Source organism: Thalassophryne amazonica, chromosome 2 (assembly GCF_902500255.1).
Source record: "Thalassophryne amazonica chromosome 2, fThaAma1.1, whole genome shotgun sequence".
NCBI lineage: Eukaryota > Metazoa > Chordata > Actinopteri > Batrachoidiformes > Batrachoididae > Thalassophryne > Thalassophryne amazonica.
Genome location: NC_047104.1, coordinates 61,357,036 through 61,384,788, shown reverse-complemented (window position 1 = coordinate 61,384,788; position 27,753 = coordinate 61,357,036). Strand labels below are relative to the sequence as shown.

The 27,753-nt window shown below is 41.2% G+C and overlaps 1 protein-coding gene and 1 long non-coding RNA gene across 3 annotated transcripts in view; both read left to right on the top strand.

Annotated features, from left to right (window-relative positions):
- Positions 1-27,753, top strand: part of insyn1 (inhibitory synaptic factor 1) — a 206,010-nt gene that overhangs the window by 23,084 nt on the left and 155,173 nt on the right. The gene's annotated exons all lie outside the window — the stretch shown is intronic.
- On the top strand, positions 8,071-26,641 carry LOC117524908. Its single transcript, XR_004564903.1, has 4 exons — positions 8,071-8,081; positions 11,598-11,605; positions 19,607-19,610; positions 26,461-26,641. It is a non-coding gene; the product is annotated as an uncharacterized LOC117524908 (long non-coding RNA).

Sequence of the window (27,753 nt, the reverse complement as noted above, 5' to 3'; positions counted from 1 at the left end):
GAGACCTATATAAGACCTAAAAGATCATGACATTTTGTCAACTCTCACAGGTCTTGGCTGGTCTCCATTGTGATTTGTTATTATTTGTTATATAACGCTGCTGCATCAGATAACAAAGCTTCTGAACTTTCATTTGAAAGTGCTGGCTCTGATTTAAATACGATGTACAGTATCGTATGACACACGACATACGATGTATGTCGTGTGTCATACATCACACTGACAAAGTGAGGAACCTTGGGGTAATTTTTGATCCTTCGTTGTCCTTTGGCCTCCACATTAGAAATATTACTAGGACTGCTTTCTTCCACCTGCGAAATATAGCGAACATTCATCTCATCCTGTCTATGGCTGATGCTGAGACCCTGATCCCTGCATTTATCTCTTCTAGATTGGACTACTGCAGTGTTCTATTTTCTGGTTTACCACACTCTAGCATTAGGGGTCTCCAATTGGTTCAAAATGCTGCAGCCAGACCTTTGACATGAAGCAGAAATTACAACCACATTACACCCATTTTGGCATCCCTTCACTGGCTTCAAGTCCCAGTGAGATAAAATTTTAAGGTTCTGCTACTAACCTATAAAATTATTCATGGACTGGCAGCTCCCTACCTAGCTGACCTAATTAAACCTTGCGTACCGGCTCGGGCTTTACGTTCTCAGGGTGCAGGACTACTTTGTGTCCCTAAGGGGAATAAGAAGTCTGCGGGTCACAGAGATTTCTCTTATCGTGCCCCTGTCCTGTGGAATGATCTCCCTGCATCAATAAAACAGTCAGATTCTGTGGAGATTTTCAAGTCCAGACTTAAGACGCACTTATTTTCCCTTTCATATGGCTAACATACTGGTACAGTTTTGTTTTATGCTTTTTAATCTTTTAATTCATTTAATAGTAATTGGAGCGGGCTGCGGCCTCAACTTTACCTAAATTCTGGGTCTTTTAGTTAAGTTTAGGGCTAGTGGCCAGCGATCATCTTAGTATTTCTCTGTTTTTCTTGTTGTTTAATGCTGGCAAATTATACAGTATTTTTTGTCTTTCTGATGCCTGATTCTGTTTTTTCTCTGTTTAAGTTGCAGCTCCATCCAGAGATGGGAGTTGTATTCATGTTGACGATCCTCCTGTCCTGTGCGCCAATAGCATTTCTTGTATATTGTTCTGTGAATTGTTCTGTAATTTATGTTTGTAGCATGGCCCAAGCAGAGGGTCACCTCTTTGAGTCTGGTCTGCTTGAGGTTTCTTCCTCAGAGGGAGTTTTTCCTTACCACTGTTGCTCTGGGGGTTGGTAAGGTTAGACCTTACCTGTGTGAAGCGCCTTGAGGCAACTCTGTTGTGATTTAGCGCTATATAAATGAAAATAATTTGAAATTGAATTGAAAGAGAGGAGACAACACACTTCACCCCAAAACTGTTTTTCAGAGTGTGTCTGATTTTTTAACCATGTGGTGACACTACTGCTTGTGTCACAGGATGTTGTTTTACTGTTGCCGTGAACATTGATATGGAATGTCTCCACAACGCTGTTTTCAGGCTGCCTGAACACAAAGATGTATTTCTTAGATTTATTTTCAGGAGATAATGGACTTTCTGTCTAACACGCCAGAATCGCGAGCGAATGTAGGGAGCTGCAGTCAGACATTATTCTCTGGCTGCTGATCATGTGCAATCCGTGCATGAGGACTTATAGTGGACCTGGACATTGCTCTCCGGCTGGCGTTTGTACGTTATCCCTGTGTGAGGACTTTTAGTGGATCTGGACATTGTTCTCCAGCTGGCGATCGGGTGCGGTCTGTGCATAAGGACTTATAGTGGACCTGGACATTGTTCTCCAGCTGGCGAGTACATGTGATCTGTGCATGGGGAATTCTTTGGTGGAGTGGATGTTACATATTTAATACTGTAAATCATTCTACAAGTGGTTGAGTGCCCTGTTCAGTATTTTCCCCTTTTGTATTTTTTTTTCTCCTCAGTGGAGCTGGTAAGCTTTATTTTTGTTTTACTTTGAGAGTCTGTCGGATTTTGGATCTTGATGTGTGCAGAGCAGCACTGTGTTTAAATGTGCACGTGGACCTCTCCACTGTTTTTCAGGCTGTCTGATTACACAGATGTATTTTTAAAATTTTTCACAGTTATATCGATGGCAACAATTATAAGTGTGCACAAAGGATTCAAAGGATTCAAAAGAATTTTATTGTCATATGCACATAGGAACATGTTCCCTGCACAATGAAATGTGTCTACTGCATTTAACCCATCCTAATTGCCAGTTAGGAGCAGAAGTCGCCTTTAGGCGCCCGGGGACCAGCTCCAGATGTACTTCCCTGCCTAGGTCAACAGCAGGGCTGAGCAAACCATGACCGGCTCTTTACAGACAACACACACATACACATGAGCCGGCCCGGTACATGAACACATATAAAAGCACACACAAGGTAAAAACGTGGGATAGAAAAACCTTCATAGCTGCTGCATTAAACAGCAGCAATGCAGGAAAAAAAAAAAACATCAGCACAAAAAACAATGATCACACACACAGACAGGAGATGAAAGACGACAACCGAGATTTGAAAGTCCAGTTTATCAGAACACCCGGAGGCAGCCTTTAGGCACCGTCAACGCCTTGTTCATCCATCTGGAAGGAGGAGGGGCTCAGCCCTGAACAGTTCACTGTCCACAGTCACCGTCAGAGCTGGAGAAGCTGAGGGAGGGAGAGACTGGGGAGCGAGGCATAAGTGTTGTCCTTCCTTCAGGAGGTTTTTATCGCAGCGGCCTTGAAGTGCAGCTGTGTTTTTGGGAAGCCAAATGAATATCCAGATTAGCAGATGCCTGAAAGATTCCACAGTCTGAGAACAGAGTGGCTCTCAATACATCTGAATGTAGAAAGGAGATGCGGTCTTACTGACGATCAAAGCGGTTTTCCAGCGCCGCTATCCTCCCGGAGATGGTATCCAACGTGCAGTTAACACCCGCCGATTGAGCTGACACTGCCCTTCCAATCGAATCAATCATGTGGGGCAGCCTGGATGGGCCAATTATTGCTGCTTCCACCTTCTTGAGTTTCCGGTAAACCAGCGCTATGCCCACTCCACACAGCAGAAAGCCGGTCACCACTGAGCCAAATATATACACATTTTCGACGTCCTCCACAGACAGCGTGTAAAGGCACATGACCTGCCATCTCCTCCATGAGTCCATCACATAACCCATCACATGTGTCCCGGCAGGACATGTCGGGTCCTCTGCCCCCGAATGTCTTGTAGAAAAAATAGTGTCAATTGCATTCAGAGACCACTTTAACAGATCCATTTTTGTCGTTTTCCAGAAGAGCAAAGCTGCAGCCTCACAGACAACACGCCACAGAAGCAGGAAAGATAAAGAGGGAGGGAGAAGAGAAAAATGCGTCCGTCTCAGCCGAGTGCAAGCTGGCAAAAAAAAAAAGAAAAAGCTGAGCATCAAGCAGAAACTGTTTTTGACAGGCTGCATTTATGACTATGGCAGTGCAGGTGCACTAAGTCTTCTCACGGCTGCTGTTTTTACTGTGACTCCATCAAAATGAGCAGTTAGCACTTAATCATAACATGACATCACACTTATGTAAACTTTGCAATTAATCTGTGGCTCTGTTCTTGACATTGGCAGCTACATTCTATTCAAACATGCGCTGGGACGTTTTCCTCAAAGCTACATAAACACTGTTGGAAACACTCAGAAAAGTGAGTACTGATGAGTACTTTGTTTTCAGCAGCCTCCGTAGCTGTTTGTTGCGAATGCCATATCGTTTGAAACCGGTCACAGAACTACACAAAGTAACTCCGGTGTATCATCGAATGGTCACTAACATCCTAAATCTAAGTTGTGATTTTGGTGCGACATGTTCTTTAATCAAACATGTCCCAGTCACTCCCATATTTGATAGTGAGGGGCAGAGTGGCATTAAGTATCACCTGTCAAAGTCTGAGCTGGATCTGATCCAGATTGTGGATTTTGTGGACATTAGAATTTAATATTGAAAAGCCCATTTGGTGTACATTTTACATTATATCTCAATTAAAAGTGTCTCAGTCACTCCCATTTGTGACAATGAGGGGCAAACACTAACTCTCAACGAATAAACTAAGTTTGATCTCCATCTGATCCTTATTGCGAATTTAGTGGATATTTGATTTTAACATTGAAAAGTCTTTTTGATCTATATTTTGTATTATATTTTAGCTTATAAGAAGCTACTTTTAACAGAATTTTGACCTTCAAAGTTTTTTTCCAAGGTAAAAATTTTTGGAATTGTCGGTGGAGGTTTATGCTCTACGAGCATGGTGCTCTATTTAAAAGTAAATAAAAAAAAATCTTTATTACATAATTGAAAATCAAAGTTTAAAATTACTTAATATTTGATTATTGTTAAAATGTAACCAGAAATAAACAAAACCAACTAATATCAATTACATTAATCTTTATTTATCTGCCCAACTTAAATGGAAAATGGACTGCATTTATATAGCGCTTTTCCATCTGCATCAGACGCTCAAAGTGCTTTTTACAAATAATGCCTCACATTCACCCCGATGTGAGGCTGCCACCCTCACATCGCACCAAGGGCCCTTACGTGCTGCCCTAGAGCCCTTAGTGATTTTGCGGTCAGGCTGGGATTTGAACCGAGGATCCTCTGGTCTCAAGCCCAACGCTTTACCACTAGAACTTCACCTCCCCTAAATGAGTCCAAAACGAGTGGAGAGTTCAATTTAAACAAACTGTATATGTGGAAATACCTCATCTTATTTTTATTTATCTGATCTACTGTAAAACCCACATATAAACACACACACACACACACACACACACACACACACACACACACACACACACACACACACACACACACACACACACACACACACACACACACACACAAATTTCATTAAGATGTTGTAGGAGGCCTTTGAGGGTGAAAATGAGTTTTTTTTTTTTTATATGTTTTTGTAAGTTTTTATGGAAAGTTGTAATATTGCAACACTGGGCTCTAAGGGGAGCAGAATCTCCTGTATTTGTGGTCATTGTCTGACCACCAATTTATTTGCAGGGTTTTGCTTTTGTGCCAGAACAGTAAAACATGAAAAATAATCTCAGTCATGTCGTTGTGAATAGTCATTTATTGCAAGGCAAGAACTTTGCTATTTATTCACAATGATGATATTCCCAGAAACAGTTCTTGTCCTCTGAAAAACAGAGGTGGACATCACACTTGGCACATTGGGTGTTTGTATACCCTTTACTGCAATGTCTGCAGCGTCCTCTCTTCATCTTCATGGGGAAATGTCCAGTTTGGTCCTTGCGCACATCCTGTGGGAGGTGTGCACATGCTTTCTTTGAAGAGGGATCGTTTGGACTCCCATCACGTGGGGAAGGTCTCTTCCCAGCATTCAGAGGACTCCCATTGGCTGAAGATGCTCATCCTGTCTTTGAAGTTTTTGGTGTTGTGTCCACCTGGAAAGAGAAGAATCAATATTAATAATCAATTCATGTACATGCCAGAAATGCAGGATGATGCAAGTCAAAGATATCACAAACATTGCAAATAGCAGAAATAGGTTCTTACCAAAATGAGTGAAGATGCTAGTGTAGCCTGTTCATTATCTCCTTGTTTGGCACCTTAAGAGATTGGCAGTGCCGCTTGTAGAAGAGCCAGGCGTTGACCACAGCAAGTGTAATGGTGTGCCAGAAGATATACATGTACCAGTGTCGGGATTTCAGGGCAAACTTGTATTTCACTGTGAATGAGTCCAACAAATCCAGGCCTCCCATGTATTTGTTGTAGGTATCCACAATGTAAGGCTGTTCAATGTCAGTGTAGGTTTTGGTAGCTTTGTCCCAGCTTTGGATCTTCTGCACAGGCTCTGGTCCAGCGAAGGATGACACAAGTGTGACGGCTCTGTTGTCATACCATTTGACAGCACAGATGTTGTGTTTCCCCTCCACTCTGTAGTCAAAGCTTCCTCCACCCTTCTTCTTCAAGATCTTTTCATCTTCAAGGTTGCAGTTGGGAAGGCAAACCTGCCTGGCTGTTCCCACATAATGGATTCCTTGTTCAAGGAGCTTCACTACCAATGGAACAGAGGTGAAGTGGTTGTCTATGTAGACCTTGTAGTTCTGACCATTTGGAAGTGTGGAAGCAAGCTTCATCACAACATCACCTGACAATCCAAGTTCAGATTTGAGTCATACTCCAGTGTTCACGCTCCTTTCGTAAACATCAAAGTCAAGCATCATGCCAGAGATTCCAGCTCTCACCCACACTTTGAACCCCCATGGGTGTGGCGTGCCTCGCATATACTGCTTGATGCTACTGAACTTCCCCTTGAAAGGAATCCTCATCTCATCCACAGAATTGCGCTCTTTGGGTACCACCTGCAGATTCTAGATAAACTGCATAAAAAGAGGGGCTGGTGGGGAAATTGATTTCAGTATGAAGTGCTTACACATATAATCAGAGTTTACGATCATTCAGCTATACACTGTTGTGTGTCCAGTTAAATGGGTCAATGGGTTACTTTAGTGCTCTAAAGTAACCCATTGACGCATTTAACTGGACACAACGCATTTAACTCTGATTATCATACTAATAGATGTGCAGGTTGCCTCCAAGTTACAACAACACATTACATTCCTGAGCATCATCACCTGTTACAGAACAATGGAAACATGCACTAGGAAACATCCCCCACTACAGCTTTGAGTGTGAATTGACATGGACTAACAGAATTACTTTGTTAGAAAGTCCTGCTTTATGTGAAAAGGGGAAAATACTGAGTGTTGAAGGTGGTTAAAAATCATAAGTAAATGAAAAAAAATATGGCAATATATCATTGCACACTAGTTTCTACTACAATAATATGCAATCTAATGTAAGGGTAGAGTGTGTAAATCATGTGCAGTTTAAATTTATATTGATGTTCCTCTCAAGACGTTCCTCTCAAAACTGGGTTGTTTTGACTACCACAATCACCCAACGTTGTAACATTGCAACAATTACCAAACAAGCTCTAAATAAAATGTAAGACACATTTTCAATAATGACTACATATGGACATGTTCTAGATGCTGTAACAAACACAAAAAAATTTAAAACATTTTACTTACTTTACACAGATGAATCCAATCCAGTGAATTGAGGGGATGATGGTGTCTCAAAAATCTGGAGGTTGTGTAACTTCTGAACCCCAGGGCAGGCCTTACAGTAGTGTTCAGAATAATAGTAGTGCTATGTGACTAAAAAGATTAATCCAGGATTTGAGTATATTTCTTATTGTTACATGGGAAACAAGGTACCAGTAGATTCAGTAGATTCTCACAAATCCAACAAGACCAAGCATTCATGATATGCACACTCTTAAGGCTGTGAAATTGGGCTATTAGTAAAAAAAAAGTAGAAAAGGGGGTGTTCACAATAATAGTAGCATCTGCTGTTGACGTTACAAACTCAAAACTATTATGTTCAAACTGCTTTTTTAGCAATCCTGTGAATCACTAAACTAGTATTTAGTTGTATAACCACAGTTTTTCATGATTTCTTCACATCTGCGAGGCATTAATTTTGTTGGTTTGGAACCAAGATTTTGCTTGTTTACTAGTGTGCTTGGGGTCATCGTCTTGTTGAAACACCCATTTCAAGGGCATGTCCTCTTCAGCATAATGCAACATGACATCTTCAAGTATTTTGACATATCCATACTGATCCATGATACCTGGTATGCGATATATAGGCCCAAAACCATAGTAGGAGAAACATGCCCATATCATGATGCTTGCACCACCATGCTTCACTGTCTTCACTGTGAACTGTGGCTTGAATTCAGAGTTTGGGGGTCGTCTCACAAACTGTCTGCGGCCCTTGGACCCAAAAAGAACAATTTTACTCTCATCAGTCCACAAAATATTCCTCCATTTCTCTTTAGGCCAGTTGATGTGTTCTTTGGCAAATTGTAACCTCTTCTGCACATGTCTTATTTAACAGAGGGACTCTGCGGGGATTCTTGCAAATAAATTAGCTTCACACAGGCGTCTTCTAACTGTCACAGCACTTACAGGTAACTCCAGACTGTCTTTGATCATCCTGGAGCTGATCAATGGGTGAGCCTTTGCCATTCTGGTTATTCTTCTATCCATTTTGATGGTTGTTTTCCATTTTCTTCCACGCGTCTGGTTTTTTGTCCATTTTACAGCATTGGAGATCATTGTAGATGAACAGCCTATAATTTTTTGCACCTGCGTATAAGTTTCCCCCTCTCCAACCAACTTTTTAATCAAACTACGCTGTTCTTCTGAACAATGTCTTGAACGTCCCATTTTCCTCAGGCTTTCAAAGAGAAAAGCATGTTCAACAGGTGCTTGCTTCATCCTTAAATAGGGAACACCTGATTCACACCTGTTCGTTCCACAAAATTGACAAACTCACTGACTGAATGCCACACTACTATTATTGCGAACACCCCCTTTTCTACTTTTTTTTTACTAAAAGCCCAATTTCATAGCCTTAAGAGTGTGCATATCATGAATGCTTGGTCTTGTTGGATTTGTGAGAATCTACTGAATCTACTGGTACCTTGTTTCCCCTGTAACAATAAGAAATATACTCAAAACCTGGATTAATCTTTTTAATCACATAGCACTACTATTATTCTGAACACTACTGTATATACAAATATATGACCCAATAGCATTCTGAAGCTGAACAATAGTACCAAATGAGTATGTTAATGTGGTTTAACTCCCCCCCCCCCCCCAAAAAAAAAAAAAAACTGACAAAAAAGTTTTTTGGGGATAACAAAAATTGTAATTCTGCAACAGTGGGTCTTATTGCGTATATGGCAATACCTCATGTTATTTTTATTTATCTGACCTAACTTAACCAAATTCCAAATTTTGGAAATATGTCATCTTATCCGAGGCCATCAAATATGGCCATCGGGTATTGCAAAGACTTTGCGTTTGTCCGGCTGTCTGTGCTCAGCATAAATCCAGGCCTCACTCACAGGGCCGGCCCAAGCCTTTATGGGGCCTTAAGCAGAATTTCATTTGGGGGCCCCCCTACATCACCTCAGCACCAGATGCCTCATTATTCCATAGACCACACTGTTATGTGTGTAACGTACCCACAATCATTAGCATTATTCGTAATTATCTTATATCATACAGGTGTCATTCTTGTTTTTAACCTTAAAGGGGTAGCAAACTCATAAATATGTTTTAATTAACTTCTACATACAGAGTGATGTATAAGTATGGCTAATTAATTTAACTATTTGAAAGTAACATCAGCAGGCAGGAGACTGCATTTATAGTAAACACGTTAAATAGTTTTATTTCTTTCAGATGTGCAATGGTGTGCAAAATGTTCAATATCCAAATACAAAATAGAATCAAATGGCATTCACATTATCTTACAGAAAAATAAAGCTGTAATCAAAATGAAATACTTAAATAATAAATAGAATACTTAAATAATCTCCAAAATGAACATAGAAATCCACAACATAACAGCAATGTGTGTGCATAGCAATGCACAAATATTGCACTGGGGGCTATTGCTTTAACTTTGGCCTGCAAACCATTGAGAGCTGAGCTACTTTTCCCCACCTTTTGCACCAAATTAATCTGAGGAGTTGATCTGCCCTGCTGTTTAACTCTAAGTTTTTCTTTGTAAGGAAGACTATCAAATGGCTTCGCCAAAATCCGGTCCACAACATTCAAATTGTCTGCCATTATGTGCAGCTTGCTACCTAGCTAGCTCGCTAGCTGGGACTGGCGCGAGGCTAGTGTGAAGTGTCTCCGCCTGTGAGTGCTTTGTGACGGTGGAGGAGCTCAGCAGCACCCGCTGCTCGGTAGGGACAAAAACTGCGATAGAAGTCAGAAAGAGTGATAGAAGTCAGTCTCCAAACACAAGCAGCTACAAAAAAAACCCACCAGAAATAGAAGCTCGATTTGTCACCCCTTACCAAAAAATAGTACTGGTAAGTATATAAAAAGTAAACTAGAAGTATACTTGAAACATGCTTGCATATACTACTTTTTGGTAAGGGGCTAGTCGTTTTTAACAAAGAATATGCCGCTAAGAGGATTAGGAAAGTCTCTGGTTCAACTCAGAACAGAATGAAAATGCTCCCACGGATGTTTACACCAAAAGATCGCTGATTCGCTCATTTCGCTGTCAATCAAAAAGGCATTCAGCCTCAGACAGATCATCCAATCATCATGCAGAAGCTGAGCGCCCGGGCCAGCCGAGGCCAGCCCACTGCCCCATAGACCCCCAGACACGCTGAGCGTCCGATGGGCGGGACAAAGCCCAGCATTTATCCAATGACTCGTCTCGTTTCGCTGCATACTTTGTGTCGCTATTGAAGTCTGTCTGTGGAAGCTCAGCGTCCACACACTGTTTAAAGCGCTGTGAAGCTGCGGGTTTGAGTGAGAGGAAAGCCGCGTCGTTACCAGTGATAAGAAGCTGATTCTGAACAAAAGTTGAGCACGTTGTAGCGCATATTTAGTCAATGACATGTACACACAACAGTATAAATTTGATCCCTTATTTTTTGACATTTTAGGGGAAGCTGAGCTTCCCCTGCAGTCTTAGAGCAATCGCCTCTGACTTTAAGACACCTAAAGCACTTTACACTAAACGAACGGAGCATTTCGCAAATATTAACAACAAAAATTGTAATATTGCACATGCAAACCTACCTTTGTCTTGTTGTTTTTTCTCGTCTTCAAACTTCTTCTTTTTTCTTTTCTCCGCTCCAGAGGGATAATTTCTTTTCTGAGACATGACTTGCTTCATTCCTCACGATTAGTCATCGACCACCTGACCCAAGTGGTGCATCTAAATTTGCACAACGGTGGCAGCAGCCTACAGGAGGCATCAATTAACCTAGTATTGGTATTTTGTCAAAATGAATTGATTTTTTTCAGGTGTAATACAATTTCATTTAAATTATTCAATATTATTTTAATTTCATGTATATATTTACTTTTTTATCACAATGTCTCAGTGCTTTCGGGGCCCCCTGGTGGCGTGGAGGCCCTAAGCGACCGGGTAGTTGGCGTATGCCTTGGGCCGGCTCTGCTCACTCACAAAGCTGACTCATTAGATCAGGGGTGGGCAACCTGTTCCAGAAAGGGCCAAGAGGGTGCAGGTTTTCTTTGCAGCCACTGATTACACCAGGTGAATTCACTGATTAATATCACTTTGAGCAGGTGGAATCAGTTAATCAGTGAAAACACCTGGTGGAGTCAGTGGCTGCAAAGAAAACCTGCACCCTCTTGGCCCTTTCTGGAACAGGTTGCCCACCCCTGCATTAGATGAACTTTATTCAATTATGGGCATGACTTCCACCTAATAAATATATGTAGTCCCAACTAAATTAAATTAAATTATCTTGCATGGATGTGTTTTAGTTGAGTTGGGGCTACATATATTTATTAGATGGAAATCTTGCTCATCATTCGTTTGAGTTGAGTTTTTTTGAGTGCAGGGAACATTCTTGGGACACAGACCTTGGAGAAGTTCAAATATAGCTAATCTTGACCTATTTTAAGAGGTATTTTAAGAGGTTAAAAAGTCACATTATGTTTCACTCTATTCTGTTTTTCGTTTTGAGTGGCGGAGGTGACAGCCAATCAGAGTAGAGCGGCACTGTGAAGTCAGTGGCGGGTTTCTCTAAAACGCTTCATTTATGTGTTTATATAACATGTTTCTCATATATTCTGTAAAAGCTAGTGAGAAACAAACACTTCTAAAACTGAAAACACTGTTTTTGGAACCTAATAATAGCTCTGAAGTAATTTACAAGACATTTAGCGGACGTCAGTGTGGTGACGTCATAAGCTGGTAACTAGCTGCAAACTCTGTTTCGTTAGTATGTCAATTTGACCTCTTTGTCATATATTATGTAAAAGCTAGCAAAAAATAAACACTTCTAAAACTGATAGCTGATGAACTGATTCCATCTGCTCAAAATGATTTTTATCAGTGAAATCACCTGCTGGAGTCAGTGGCTGCAAAAAAAAACCTTGCACCCTCTTGGCCCTTTCTGGAATACACTGGACACCACTGCTCGAGAGTGATTTAAATGACATTTCGCAGACGTCAGCGTGCACGCAAACCTCCGCTAACTCAAAGCTAATTTCCGCTCTTGTCAAAAGCTCCTAAATAAAATAAATATTGTTTACACTGAAAAAAGCGAATGTTTGAACCCACTTTATAAAAGTGTTACAATTTGTAAAAAAACCTGAATGAATTAAGTTGTTTGAACTCAAGTTTGTAAGTTAGAGTTGATTAAAGTTAAATTATCTCTAACTTACAAACTTAAGTTCAAACAACTTAATTCATGCAGGTTTTTACAAATTGCAACACTTTTTTAAAGTGGGTTCCAACATGCTCTTTTTTCACTGTACGACTGATTGACTGATTGATAGGGGGACTTTATTAAACATGTGCAAAATGTAAGTAAAACAAAAGGATGTTAACCCCTTAACGCCTGAATTTATATAGCTGTATATAAAAAAATGTTTTGTGTGTGTTTTTGCCTTTAAGTAGATGGTAAATAATGTTGAGATTATTAATTACACTTTTGCACAAAAAATAAATAGTAATTTTGGTATTTTGGTAATAATTTATGTTATAATGTTATAATAATAATAATGGTATGTTGCAAATTTGCGACAAAAGGCATACTGGTCAATTTGGTATGTTGCATATTTGAGTCAAATATTGTAGCATATATGCGACAATAGGCATTAAGGGGTTAATAATGTAAATAACAATAAATATATAAAAATTTATATATATATATATATATATATATATATATATATATATATATATATATATATATATATATATATATATATATATACACACACACACACATGCACACTTCACACTGGGATACCAATTAAACATCTGCAAAGAAGACAGTGCTCATGCAGCCAAGGGTATTTTAGCATTAGCACTGCATTATATATATATATATATATAGGTCTGTTAGAAAAGTATCCGACCTTTTTATTTTTTTCAAAGACCATATGGATTTGAATCACGTGTGATTGCATCAGCCAAGCTTGAACCTTTGTGCGCATGCATGAGTTTTTTCACGCCTGTCGGTTGGTCCACCCCTCTCATCGGATTTTTATTGCGAATAAATGTCTGAACGATTTGAAGCTTTGCTGCATCAATTTTTTCCAGAAACTGTGAGAGACCTCCAGGTGGACACCATTTGGAAAATTCTGTTGGCTTTCAGGGATGATTTTATGGGGATTACACAGATTAAGGAGTGCTCCAGCCAGTTTAAAGACTGCCCACAGCTGCTGAGAGCGCGCCGCGCTCTGAGCGCCGATCGACAGGCTGAATCAACCAGATCATTTCCAACGTGACATGCGGAATTCCTCCGCACGTCTGTCTCAATGTGCTGAAAAAGTGCTGATGTCCACGTCTTCCGCAATTCCTGTGCTAGTCAGAGGATGTCCCAGATAAAACACAGCGTCCAGTTTGGAAATGAATGGCACATTCCACTGTTACAGGAGTTTTTGTCATGGAAAAAGCAGCAGAGGAATTCCGCGTGTCGCAGCGGGCGCAAAGCAACGCCGTGATGAAGCCTCACAGGACATGTTCTGGCATGTCCAGCTCATCCCCAATTTCTTGGTTAGTCACACGACTGAAAACCCACCAACAGCCATCTCAAAGCCATCCTGTGAGACCAACATGGAGGTGGTTTTGTGCCGCGCCATGAACGGCACGGTGGCACATCTGTCCGCTTTTCTTTCCATGAAAAAAACTCCTGTAACAGTGGAATGTGCCAAAAAAGTACTGACGTCCACGTCTCCTGCCATTTTTGTGTAAGTCAGACAACGTCCCAGATCAACAAAGCCTTCACGTTGGAAATGATCTGGTTGATTCAGCCTGTCGATCGGCGCTCGGAGCGCGGCGCGCTCTCAGCAACTGTGGGCGGTCTTTAAACCGGCTGGAGCACTCCTTAATCTGTGTAATCCTCATAAAATCGTCCCTGAAAGCCAACAGAATTTTCCGAACGGTGTCCACCTGGAAGGCTCTCACAGTTTCTGGAAAAAATTGATGCAGCAAAGCTCCAAATCGTTCAGACATTTATTCGCAATAAAAATCCAATGAGAGGGGTGGACCACTGCTCACACAAAGCCTGCTCACAGGCAAATGACGCAACCAACAGGCGTGAAAAAACTCACGCATGCGCACGAAGGTTCAAGCTTGGCTGATGCAATCACACGTGATTCAAATCCATATGGTTTTTGAAAAAAATAAAAAGGTCGGCTACTTTTTTAACAGACCTCATATATACAAGGTCTGTTAGAAAAGTATGAAATGTGAAATAACATGCGGTTGGGGACGACACCAAAACTTTTCGTTGTTAGTGCAAATTACTGCCGGCTCACTCAAAACACTGCTTCGAAACATTTTGAAATGCCCATGTTTGAACATTGCTCCATAATCTGAAACAAAAGGAAGATTTGCATTTGGAGTCAAAATTAACAAAGAATTTGTAAGTTAAAAGTAGAACAAAAGAACAGATAAGACATATGGGATGTGCCAAAATGTTTCATTCTTCATCCCAAATTGAAACATCTTCAACAAATGTGTTCACATGGCTAAATGTCACACAAACCTAGTGGCACTTTCTTTCACAGGAATTACTATCACAAAGCTGTGTCCGAGTGAACAGTTTTCCAAAAATCAGCCATTGGATTTTGCTGCCAGCTCTCGTGATATCCACTGAGGAAGTCCAAACCTGTTCTCTACCACAGAATCCATTTACTTCAGATTAAGGCAGGGTTTGGCTCGGTCGCAGACCCGTGAGGGTGCTGATCAAGTGGCTTGCAAGCCAACAGCGCTCACTGGGCGATGCTGAAAGCTTGACAAAGCCACTCACAGATGAATACACCCATCACTGTGGCAAAGCTTGGCCAAAGGGTTTCTTCTCATTAAAGGCCATTTGAAAGAAATGACAAGTACCCGCTTGCTGTGCCTGTCAATTTGTTCCTCCTTGCCCAACCTCTTTTGTGTATGGAAATTAAATTTCTAAATTAAACTTAGTGATGTGCCTCGAGCAGAGTTCTCTTTGCTCAACAAACCAACAAGAAAAAGGTAGCCTTATCTATGCCTGACTGAACACAAAACACCCTGCAATCTCCACACCGCTGATGCTGCCTGAAGCTGAGTGTCGTATAAATTTGTCCATTCTCTGAATTAATCAGAGCCTCAATTATTCTTAGGGCTGATGAAATGCTGCATGACTGTTTAAGATGGAATGTCATGCTATGAATCCATCATGGTGACCCCGTAGCTGCTAAACTAACACAAACACACCCCATCTCTAATTTAATTTTTAAAAAAAGTACTGCAAGGCTACAGTATCACTATCACCCTGATAAGCTTACACTGGTAACAGTCAATTTTTATCAGGGGGGAAGAAAAACCCTTCCGTTCAGCAACTATCAGATAAAAACAAGTGGACTTTGTTGGAAAATATTTTGAAGGTGTTGGTGCGATGACAATGCTGTGCCTACATAACCTACTTACTTATTTGTGTTTTACCACATTGTTATTGTTTTACAAAATGAATATAAAAATAACAACTGTATTTCCTGGAGTATAATTTTTACTGACGTATACATTGCACATATCATGAGCTCTTTAGTTTGACATTTTTATTATTGGCATTTATCTTGTATCATTAGAATGTATTTTGTTTAGTGATTTGGTTCCTTGGAAAGGCCTATATTTCTAGTCATTGTAATTATTTTTATTATTCATGAATGTGTGATGTTTTGGTCACAGGACTTTCCAGATTAGTAAAATAACTTGCAACTTATACTCCAGAAAACACGGCAAATAAATCAGGCTTTTATATTATATATATCAGTGGTCATAATACTTTTGTCATGAAACATCTGAACAAACTACAGTGATTGATTTAATACACAACAGACCTGTGTACCACCTGTCTGACATGTCTGAGCTTGTTGCAGGGAATAATTGAAATATGACATTGAAATTAGGAGCAGGTGCAGTTGAATATACATGTGGCTTGAAATGAGCTTGTTTGTTAGGTTTATTTATTTATTTTCATGTCCAAATCTGAGCTCCAGTGGCCACCACTGCTTGTAAGGGCCCCTTCACACACAGTGCGAACTTGGTGGAGTTGCAGCAAAACAGCGCGAAACAGTTTGAATTAACGAACCACGAAAACATTGTGCCGAAGGGCAGACATGTATGATCCTGCTGCAAAGGTGTCGTCCACGCTCATGCATGAACACAGTGCAAGCAGCTGGATCATGTGTAACCACATGGTGCCACTGTTGTACAATAAATAAATAAATAAAAAACAGCTGGTACCTGTGGAACTACATCATGCTGCTGTGGAAAACAAACTAACAAAAAAAAAACAAACATGCATGCCACCCAAGGGATTCGTACCTGGAATTTACTGATTGCCAGCCCAAAACTTTACCATTGCGCTACTGTCACTGGCCTATAAATGGTGCGGGAAAATGCCTGAAATCAACAGAGTATTTAAAATGTATTTAAAATAAAAAATAAAAACACACACCATAAAAAACCCTCTTATCAAGTATGAACCGTCCGTTCCTCTGTAGATGACCCATCGTCACAGACATACAGTCATGAAATGACATTAATGAAGCAGTGCGCTGTTATCGTCCAGCCAGCCCCACACGTGTGTCTATGTGGAACAGGGCTCACGTGGGTGACAGTTAGATCGCCCACTGCACTGATGGTCCATTGTCACCTGGGGCAGCCTGTCAATGTGCGCGCTGTGGGGGGGACATAACCCTGTCAGTTCAGTGCACACACCAACACACCATCTGTGCATCCATATATCAGGCAAGTGCCCCCCCCCCCCCCCCCCCCAAGCGGTACATGTTTACGGATGGGGGGGGGAACGCAACACGCGCAATTCACACACACAGAACGTGTGGGCAGATTGAGCTGACACTCTGGCCCCTCACGTGTGTTGCTGTTTTGCAAGGCCACACTCGTGGGGCACTTAGACAAATTTCACATCCAGCTTGACAATGATTGCTTGCTGACTGTTTTTGTGATGATAGTGAGAATGGCTACATATTTTCTAAGTGCCACAGCTGGAATTTGGCCGACACCTGCCAAGAGTGTGATGGGCATGCACAGCGCACACTCTGTCTTTCAGCCGCTGGTGTGCTGTAGCATATAGTTGTAGTTGTAGCAACAGGTGTACGAGGCGTTCAAGGCAGCTATGAATTGACATGTTTTGTATACGATTCCTGCTTCATGCGCACTTCGACCAAATTCGCACTATGTGTGAAGGGGCTCTAACCATTGACTCTTTGGAAACAAGTCAAGTTGAGTCATTCGGCACACGTCAGTGCCGAGGTTCAAACATGCAAAGGGGCACATGGAACATCCTTTCACGAATAATTGTGCATGTAGTATGATTATTACTGTTATTTCTACCCAGTTCTTTCATGTAATTTACTGCCCCTTACCAAGAACCAAACCATTGTGTTCCTCATTTTTAGTTTATTAAAGGTCACGACAAAAACCAGGCCTGTGTCCCTCACAGACAGTGTCCATCTAGTGAAGGTGCAGGAAGTAGCTTGTACAACACTTTTATACAATGTGGGTGGCAACAGTGGGTGTGGTTTAGTCTCACATTTCTGTTACTGGCTCTCACCAACAGGGGGAGCTATTCCCTGTATCTGGAACTTGCACATGTGATGGAAGTGAAGCTTAACTCACATTTACACTTTAAACCAGGTTTCAAAAACTTTCAAACAGATAACACAGACAAACACTTGATAGCACTTGGACACCTTTTGGCTGACGTAAAGGACTATAGAAATAAATGTTGATTGATTGAAACATGCATTTCCACCTCACACAAAGTCTTTATGAAAAAGTCTAGTGGACTTTAGGTGAGTTTATTAAGTTTTTCACCCTGCACGTCAGAGAAGTGACAATAGCAGAGTACTGTTTTCAATGGTGTGTGGTTGTGTGTCTGTGGACAAGATGACTGAAACGCTGGACAGGTTTTCTTCAAACTTGGTAGGAATATTATTACCCTGATTTCAAGAGGTGGAGATTTCTGATTAGTTTGTTAAAAGTCACGTAAAACATGGCTGAAAAAAACATGTTTTTGGTATATCTCAACAACCAAGAAGCCTAGGTAGAGCATCTAAATCATATATTGATCAGAAAAATATTTGTGATTGACTGTTATGAATGATATCTCCAAAATGATTGACTGGTATGAATGATTTCATCATGAAGTCACACAGAAGTCATATGATGTAGTCATACATAGGTAAAAACACCATCACAGACATATGTGATGGTAAGTACATGATTAGTCACTTTCGAGTGATGAATAATGGTCACCAAACTAGAAATAGTTTATTGTCATACAAGGTTCCCCATGTTAAAAATTCAGGTGTTAAATCTTTTAAATACACTGCGGTTAAATTGTGGAACAATTTATCTAGCTACATAAAACAGGCTCCCTCTAAAAATGTATTTAAAAAACAAGACAAAAAAAAATTCTTATGTCTCAGGTTTTGTCAGAAGATCATAATAATTTATATTTTATTAATTTGTGTATATAGATGGCCTTGTAGCCATTTTTATTCTTTTTTTTTTTTTGCATCTTTGTTGTTATTCTGTGTTGTCATGGGGACCACAAGTATATGTATGTATATGCAAGTATATGTATGTATATGCAAGTATATGTATGTATATTGTTATTGTTATATCATAGCATGCATTTTGCCAAATCAATCAATCAATGTGTATTTACTTGTGCATTTACATTGTGGTATGTAGAGCGTGCAGGGTAGTATGCATCACTGTTCATCATAGTACAGAAACAGCATTAGTGAAGGTTACAAATGATCTTCTTATGGCCTCGGACAGTGGACTCATCTCTGTGCTTGTTCTGTTAGACCTCAGTGCTGCTTTTGATACTGTTGGCCATAAAATTTTATTACAGAGATTAGAGCATGCCATAGGTATTAAAGGCACTGCGCTGCGGTGGTTTGAATCATATTTGTCTAATAGATTACAATTTGTTCATGTAAATGGGGAATCTTCTTCACAGACTAAAGTTAATTATGGAGTTCCACAAGGTTCTGTGCTAGGACCAATTTTATTCACTTTATACATGCTTCCCTTAGGCAGTATTATTAGACGGTATTGCTTAAATTTTCATTGTTACGCAGATGATACCCAGCTTTATCTATCCATGAAGCCAGAGGACACACACCAATTAGCTAAACTGCAGGATTGTCTTACAGACATAAAGACATGGATGACCTCTAATTTCCTGCTTTTAAACTCAGATAAAACTGAAGTTATTGGCCCCACAAATCTTAGAAACATGGTGTCTAACCAGATCCTTACTCTGGATGGCATTACCCTGACCTCTAGTAATACTGTGAGAAATCTTGGAGTCATTTTTGATCAGGATATGTCATTCAAAGCGCATATTAAACAAATATGTAGGACTGCTTTTTTGCATTTACGCAATATCTCTAAAATCAGAAAGGTCTTGTCTCAGAGTGATGCTGAAAAACTAATTCATGCATTTATTTCCTCTAGGCTGGACTATTGTAATTCATTATTATCAGGTTGTCCTAAAAGTTCCCTAAAAAGCCTTCAGTTAATTCAAAATGCTGCAGCTAGAGTACTGACGGGGACTAGAAGGAGAGAGCATATCTCACCCATATTGGCCTCTTTTCATTGGCTTCCTATTAATTCTAGAATAGAATTTACAATTCTTCTTCTTACTTATAAGGTTTTGAATAATCAGGTCCCATCTTATCTTAGCGACCTCGTAGTACCATATCACCCCAATAGAGCGCTTCGCTCTCAGACTGCAGGCTTACTTGTAGTTCCTAGGGTTTGTAAGAGTAGAATGGGAGGCAGAGCCTTCAGCTTTCAGGCTCCTCTCCTGTGGAACCAGCTCCCAATTCAGATCAGGGAGACAGACACCCTCTCTACTTTTAAGATTAGGCTTAAAACTTTCCTTTTTGCTAAAGCTTATAGTTAGGGCTGGATCAGGTGACCCTGAACCATCCCTTAGTTATGCTGCTATAGACGTAGACTGCTGGGGGGTTCCCATGATGCACTGTTTCTTTCTCTTTTTGCTCTGTATGCACCACTCTGCATTTAATCATTAGTGATCGATCTCTGCTCCCCTCCACAGCATGTCTTTTTCCTGGTTCTCTCCCTCAGCCCCAACCAGTCCCAGCAGAAGACTGCCCCTCCCTGAGCCTGGTTCTGCTGGAGGTTTCTTCCTGTTAAAAGGGAGTTTTTCCTTCCCACTGTAGCCAAGTGCTTGCTCACAGGGGGTTGTTTTGACCGTTGGGGTTTTACATAATTATTGTATGGCCTTGCCTTACAATATAAAGTGCCTTGGGGCGGCTGTTTGTTGTGATTTGGTGCTATATGGAAAAATTGATTGATTGATTGATTGATTGATTGATTGTTAATTTTTCTTTGGCTGCTCCTGTTTGGCTCTAGTACAAATGTGTGTGTGTGTGTGTGTGTGTGTGTGTGTGTGTGTGTGTGTGTGTGTGTGTGTGTGTGTGTGTGTGTGTGTGTGTGTGTGTGTGTGTGTGTGTGTGTGTGTGTGTGTGTGTGCACCTGTGCCGGTCTCACTGCTTAGAATAAAATATGTGCAGCACCATGCAAATATTGTTAGGCTGTAATATAGGAAATACAACACTGGACGTATGGCAAAAGTTTGATTTCATCTCACCAAGACACACTTATGTAACACAAGGGCTGAGCACATGTTGCAACAGGATGGGGGTATCTGTAAGATGTCATATCACTGTGCGGCACAGCTTTAGGATTTGCTATAGTTTACTGATTTACAGAGGGAGATGTTATTCAGAAAAATCTGAACAACCTTTGCTGAGAAACAGTTTTCAGAGATGTTAAAATACTGTCAGTATCAATTAAAAAAAAAAAAACTCAAAAGTGGGACGATACCAGCACTTGAAGAGATGAAGTAAATGAGAAAAGAATAAAAGTGTTGGTCAGTAATGGGTTAAGACTTTAACAGCAGTTAACCTTGAGAGCTGTGGAGAGAAGAAAAGTGTACCAGGCAAAGCATTCCCCTGAGCCTGTGTTAGCGAGCTCTGCTATGGAGCTCCTTTAGGATGTAGGCCCAATTTATTGACGAGCCCATCATGCCTGTAAAACTTGCCGGATTAGCTGAACCTATTGAGATTCTCCATCTGCTCGCTGTGAAGCCTGCGCTCAGCACAGACTGTAATGAGGGTTCGACCTCTGCTGTGGTAAACAATCCGAAAAAATTGTGCTCGTCATGCCTATTGGCTTTCGTCAACCAACACGCCGAGCATGGTTAGAGATGTAGCAGTGGTAATTTTACTGCACGTGTTGACTCGATGAAATAACTGGTGTCTGCAACTGAAATAAGCAAAAGAAAGAGTGGGAGAGATGAACGGTGGATGGAGATAATGGTTTCTTCTGCTGCACAGAATTGCGACAGACTGGGTGGAACAGCTTAGATCAATTGTTGCAATTGTGCTCGTTCGTGGGCGTGTTTAAGATTGTTTTGGCCTGTCTCTGTGCTGTGAATAAAATCAGTAGGCTGTACTTAATGGTGTGAAAAATGGCATCCATCGAAGTGCACAAGCAGCCTCCAAGAATAGCTCCATCATTTCACTGTGTCAAAGCTCACTGTTACACAGAGGGACAGCCTCACACTGGCTGTTTTAACCAGCGATACCAGAAACAGAATACATATAAAGTAAAATAAGACATGCTGTAATTTCTTTTTTCGCCACTGCCGTAAGCTGTGAATGCACAGGGCAGCGTTGGCCAGCCCACTCACTGTGGAGCTGCTTCATCCAGCTACTGTCTTTGGAACAAATGATGCTGAGGGATCATCAGGTTCTTTTGTGGTCTTTTATTTTTAGCCAAAGTCTGATGCATTCTAAAAATCAACCCACTTTAAAGTGCAATTGCTCTCTTTTAACCAGCACAAACAGCTAAACTGAGCTGACACACAACACCTGTCCTCCTAAAAAAGGTGAACAACAAAACTGAGCTTTCACATTCACAAGGTAGATGATACAAATATGATACATAAAGAATAAGAATAAAAATAACTTTATTTATCCCAAAGGAAACTGTTTTGCCAGAGTGCCAAAACAGAATTTTTTTCTTTCTTTCTTTTTCTTTTTTTTACAGTGAGAACAGTGAGTACAACATGTTTATGCAAAATGACTGAAGACACTTACAGTGGAGTAAAAAAGTATTTTGTCAGCCCCTGATTGTGCAAGTTCCCCTACTTAGAAAGATGAGAGAGGACTGTAATTTTCATCATAGGTACACTTCAACTATGAGAGACAAAATGAGAAAAAAAAATCCAGAAAATAACACTGTAGGGTTTTTAAAGAATTTATTTGTAAATGATGGTGGAAAATAAGTATTTGGTCAATAACAAAAGTTCAACTCAATACTTTGTAACATAATCTTGTGGGCACTGACAGAGGTCAAACATTTCCTGTAAGTCTTCACCAGGTTTGCACACACTGTAGCTGGTATTTTGGCCCATTCCTCCATGCAGATCTCCTCTAGAGCAGTGATGTTTTGGGGATGTCGCTGGGCAACACGGACTTTCAACTCCCTCCACAAATTTTCTATGGGGTTGAGGTCTGGAGACTGGCTTGGCCACTCCAAGACCTTGAAATGCTTTTTACGAAGCAGCTCCTTCATTGCTTGAGCAGTGTGTTTGGGATCATTGTCATGTTGGAAGACCCAGCTACGTTGCATCTTCAATGCTCTCACTGATGGAAGGAGGTTTTGGCTTAAAATCTCATGATACATGGCCACATTCATTCTTCCCTTAACACGGATCAGTCGTCCTGTCCCCTTTGCAGAAAAACAACCCCAAACCATGATGTTTCCACCCCCATGCTTCACAGTAGGTATGGTGTTCTTGGGATGCAACTCAGCATTCATCTTCCTCCAAACATGACGAGTTGAGTTTTTACCAAAAAGTTCTATTTTGGTTTCATCTGACCACATGATATTCTCCCAATCCTCTTCTGGATCATCCGTGTGCTGTCTGGCAAACTTCAGACGGGCCTGGACATGTACTGGCTTAAGCAGGGGCACACACCTGGCACGGCAGGATTTTAGTCCCTCTCTGTGTAGTATATAGCCTTTGTTACTTTGGTCCCAGCTCTCTGCCAGCCATTCATCAGGTCCCTCCGTGTAGTTCTGGGATTTTTGCTCACCATTCTCATGATCATTTTGACCCCACGGGATGAGATCTTGCATGGAGCCTCAGATCGAGGGAGATTATCAATGGTCTTGTATTCTTCCATTTTCTTACAATTGCTCCCATAGTTGATTTATTTACACCAACCTGCTTGACTATTGTCCATTCTCTCTTCCCAGCCTGGTGCACATCACACAGCTCTCCTGATGAGCTTGCTGAATTTGTTCATGTCAGCTGCCTTCAGCCTTCTGCCCCAGCACACTATAGCGTAGAACAGGGGTGCCCAAGTTTGGTCCTCGAGATCTACCTTCCTGACACTCTTAGTTGTCTCCCTGTTCCAACACACCTGAATCCAGTGAAAGGCTCATTAAAAGCCTGCTAACGAGTCTTTCATTGGATTCAGGTGTGTTGGAACAGGGAGACAACTAAGAGTGTCAGGAAGGTAGATCTCGAGGACCGAACTTGGGCACCCCTGGAGTAGAAGATGATGCTGGAGACTACAGAGTGATAAAACAGCTGCAACATATTTCTGCAAACATTGCAAGATCTGAGCCTCCTGAGGAAGTACAGTCAGCTCTGACCTTTCTTACACACATCATCTGTGTTTACAGTCCAGTCCAGTTTGCTGTCTATGTGGACATCCAGGTACTTGTAGTGGTCCACATTGTCCATCTCAGTTCCATGAATGGTAACTTGGTTCGGACATGTCTTTCATCTTCTGACGTCCACCATCTGCTCCTTTGTCTTAGATACATTGAGTTGCAGGTGGTTGAGTCCACACCACTCCACAAACCTGTCCACCACACTCCTGTAGATGCAGCCCACAATGGCAGAGTCATTCTGCAGGTGGAAGGACTGTGACCAGATCCTGAAATCTGAGGTGTAGAGTGTGAACAGAAAGGGAGACAGGACCATCCCCTGTGGTGCCCCGTACTGCTCCTGATGGTGTCGGATGTAATGTCTCGAAGCCTCACATGCTGTGGGCGGCTGTGGTAGTTGATAATTCAGGCCACCAGTGGAGCCTCCACCATCATCTCCCATAGCTTATCACTAAGCAAGTCAGGCTGGATGGTGTTGAATGCACCGGAGAAGTCAAAGAACATGACTTTCACAGTGTTGCCTGCCTCCTCCAGGTGAGTGTAAGCTCTGTGCAGCACAAAGATGACAGCATCCTCCACTCCCCTGTTGGGCTGGTATGTATCCAGCGATGGTTCCATGTGCGGAAGTGCCTCAGGATGAGCCTCTCAAGTGACTTCATAATGTGTGATGTTAGGGCCACAGATCTGTAGTCATTCCGTGTGTTGGGGTTCTTCTTCTTGGGCACAGGGACCACACACAGGTTTTCCACCACTCAGGAACAACCATCTGGCTCAGGCTCAAACTGAAGATATGCTGGAAAATCCCACATAGCTGGATAGCACATCCTTTCAGCACTCTGGAGCTGATGCCATCAGCATCTGCAGCCTTTCCTGAACACAGGCGACTAAATTCTGTTCTCTCCTCCTCTGCAGTGATAGTGATGGCAGGTGTTGGGGGAATGAGGGAGTGGTGGAGGGAGGGGAGTGGAGACAGGTTGGTGGGAGGAGGGGGCAGGTAATAACTGGGGTGTGTGGTGAGCGCAGAGGGGAGGGGGTGCAATGAGAGGAGCTCAGGGAAGGGTGGGCACAGTCCATGTTGTCAAACCTGTTAAGAACAGGTATAACTCATTGGCCTCATGTAGGTCTCCTTCCATGATCTGGTCCTCCTTCTCACCGTGACCAGTGGTGGTTCTCATCCCACTCCACAGCTCCCTCATATTGTTCTGTTGGAGCTTGCTCTCCAGCTTCCTCCTGTAACTGTCCTTCCCCTCTACGATCTTCTCCCTCAGTTCAAGCTGTACCCTCTTCAGCTCCTCTCTGTCTCCACTCCTGAATTTAGCCTTCTTCCTGTTCAGTGTCACCTTGAAGTCCTTGGTCACCCACGGTTTGTTATTGGGGTAATGGCACACAGTCTTGGTTGGGATGATATTGTCTCTACAGAAGTTGATATAATTTGTTATGCAGTCCGTAATGCTTTCAATGTCCTCCCCCTGTGCATCAAAGAGCACACCCCAGTCCTTCCCCTCAAAACATACACAAAGACTGGCTTCAGCCTCCTGTGAGCACCTCTATGCCACAGCCAGTGAGTCTGAGGCTGAAAAAAAAAAAATCATATAATCGTATAATTCTTATTGTAAAAATTGAAAACAGGTCCCACACACCCGAACATCATACAAATGTAAAGATTTTGCAAGTGTTCCCATAGAAATTGTGAGTTGTAGCAATATTTGATTAAATGTAACCCAAGAATAATGCCTCCTGTTTTTTCAGTTGTTTGTAGCACAGTGAAAGCATTTTGTAGGCATCATTATATATAACAGCAAGGAAAGGTTAAGAAAAAGCCAGAAAAAAGTAGTAAAACTATAATTTCTTTGCCAAAATAAATAAACTGCATTGCAAAACAACAATCTGTACACTCCATCAGTGAATTTGATACAATGACTGAAAAAGATATGAGGTCTGTCAATAAAGTAACGGTCGTTTTATTTTTTTCAAAAACTATATGGATTTCATTCATATGTTTTTACGTCAGACATGCTTGAACCCTCGTGCGCATGCGTGAGTTTTTCCACGCCTGTCGGTGACGTCATTCACCTGTGAGCATGCCTTGGGAAGGAGTGGTCCCGCCCCCTCGTCGGATTTTCATTGTCTGGAAATGGCAGAATGAAAAGGACTTTTTTTCCCTCAGAATTTTTTCAGAAGCTGTTAGAGACTGGCACCTGGAAACCATTCGAAAAATTTATCTGGCTTTCGGTGAAAATTTTACGTGCTTCACAGAGACTAAGGTCTGTTACTACAGCTTTAAGGACCCCTTTAAGGACGCTCGGTGCGCTGCGCTCCAAGCTGCGACGACGCGGCACAAGCCACTGGACCATTTCTAAATGGATGGCTCTGTGGATACGAGACTGTCGTGTGCTCTTTCTCTGGTTATCACAAGAGCTGGACATCAGCCATTTTCTGGCAGATTTCACTTTTAACAAGAGATTTTGTCATGGAAAGCCGCGCGGAGGCTTCGCACGTAAAGACCGATTCGATTAACAGCTTCAGACTTAAAACAGATTTAATCTGTTTGATTCATGATGCTTTTCACCCAGATTTTAATGTTCAGTGGACAGATTTTAAAAATGAAATGGTTTTGGAGCCAATAAGATAATTATTAAAGGGGTCATATTGTGCAAAATAAACTTTAACATCTCCAAAAGTCCCATAATTCTATGAGTGGTTTCACAGATGTTCTCCTGATTTCAGCCAATCAGTGATCAGAGGCTCAGTTTACCCATAATGCATTTTGGCATCTGTGTGTGTGTTAATGTTCAAAACTTCAGAATTAGTGCAATATTTTAAAATTAAAAGGTATGTGTTATATTTTCACTTTGTACAAATGACAGAGTTGACATTAATATAGTTAACCCTCTGGGGTCCGAGGGCATTTTTTGGACAGTTCACTCGCCTGGCATAATTGTTTTATTATTGCTGTTAACAGCGCTCCCTGCATCCCACAATCAAGTTTTATGTGTCTTTTTTTCAGTACAACCTGTGCTTTCAGAATATATGTTTTTGTTGTGTTTTATAAGTGTAATAAAGGTTTACAATCAAAAATAGGCAAGGAAAAAAATAAAGCGAAAAATAATTTTCCACACACTTTTATTCAAAACCCACAGCAAACTATAATAAACAACTGTTTTCACACTTTATAAAAGTAATTTGAGGTCTTGTGTGAAAGAATGAACAACAAAAAGGTTCAAACAATAAACACAAATGCACATTTTGAACAATATATACAAAATGGTCTATGCGTTTTGTTGTCCATTGATAAGGTAAACAGTGCTTTATGCAGAGAAAGCAACAGAGTTATCCAGTAACATTCACATGCAAACTAGTGGAGCAATCCTGATAGTTACACACTTTTTGTTTGAGCATGTGAGATTGCAGTGTTGTACAGTAATGAAGTAAAAATACTTCACTACTGTACTTAAGTACATTTTGGGAGACTTTGTACTTTACTTGAGTTTTTTTTTAATTCAGCTTACTTTCACTTTTACTTCACTACATTTCCGACCTTAATTGAATACTTCTACTCCGATACATTTTCTACGCACCATGCCATTACTTGTTACAAAAAAAAAACAAAACACACACACACAAAAAAGTCGTGTTTTCACCCAGGTGGTGACTGCAATGAAGTCAGGCCGATTTGTCATGAGGCATTTCCGGTAGGCTTTTTTGCAGTTGCGCACTTGCGCACTTGTTTATCAGGAAAATTAACATTTCTCTATTACAGACCTGCAGCGGGTCGGTAATCAACTTTTCTACAGTGCAGCTTTGCTTTGCACTGCTTCGACCTGCGAATC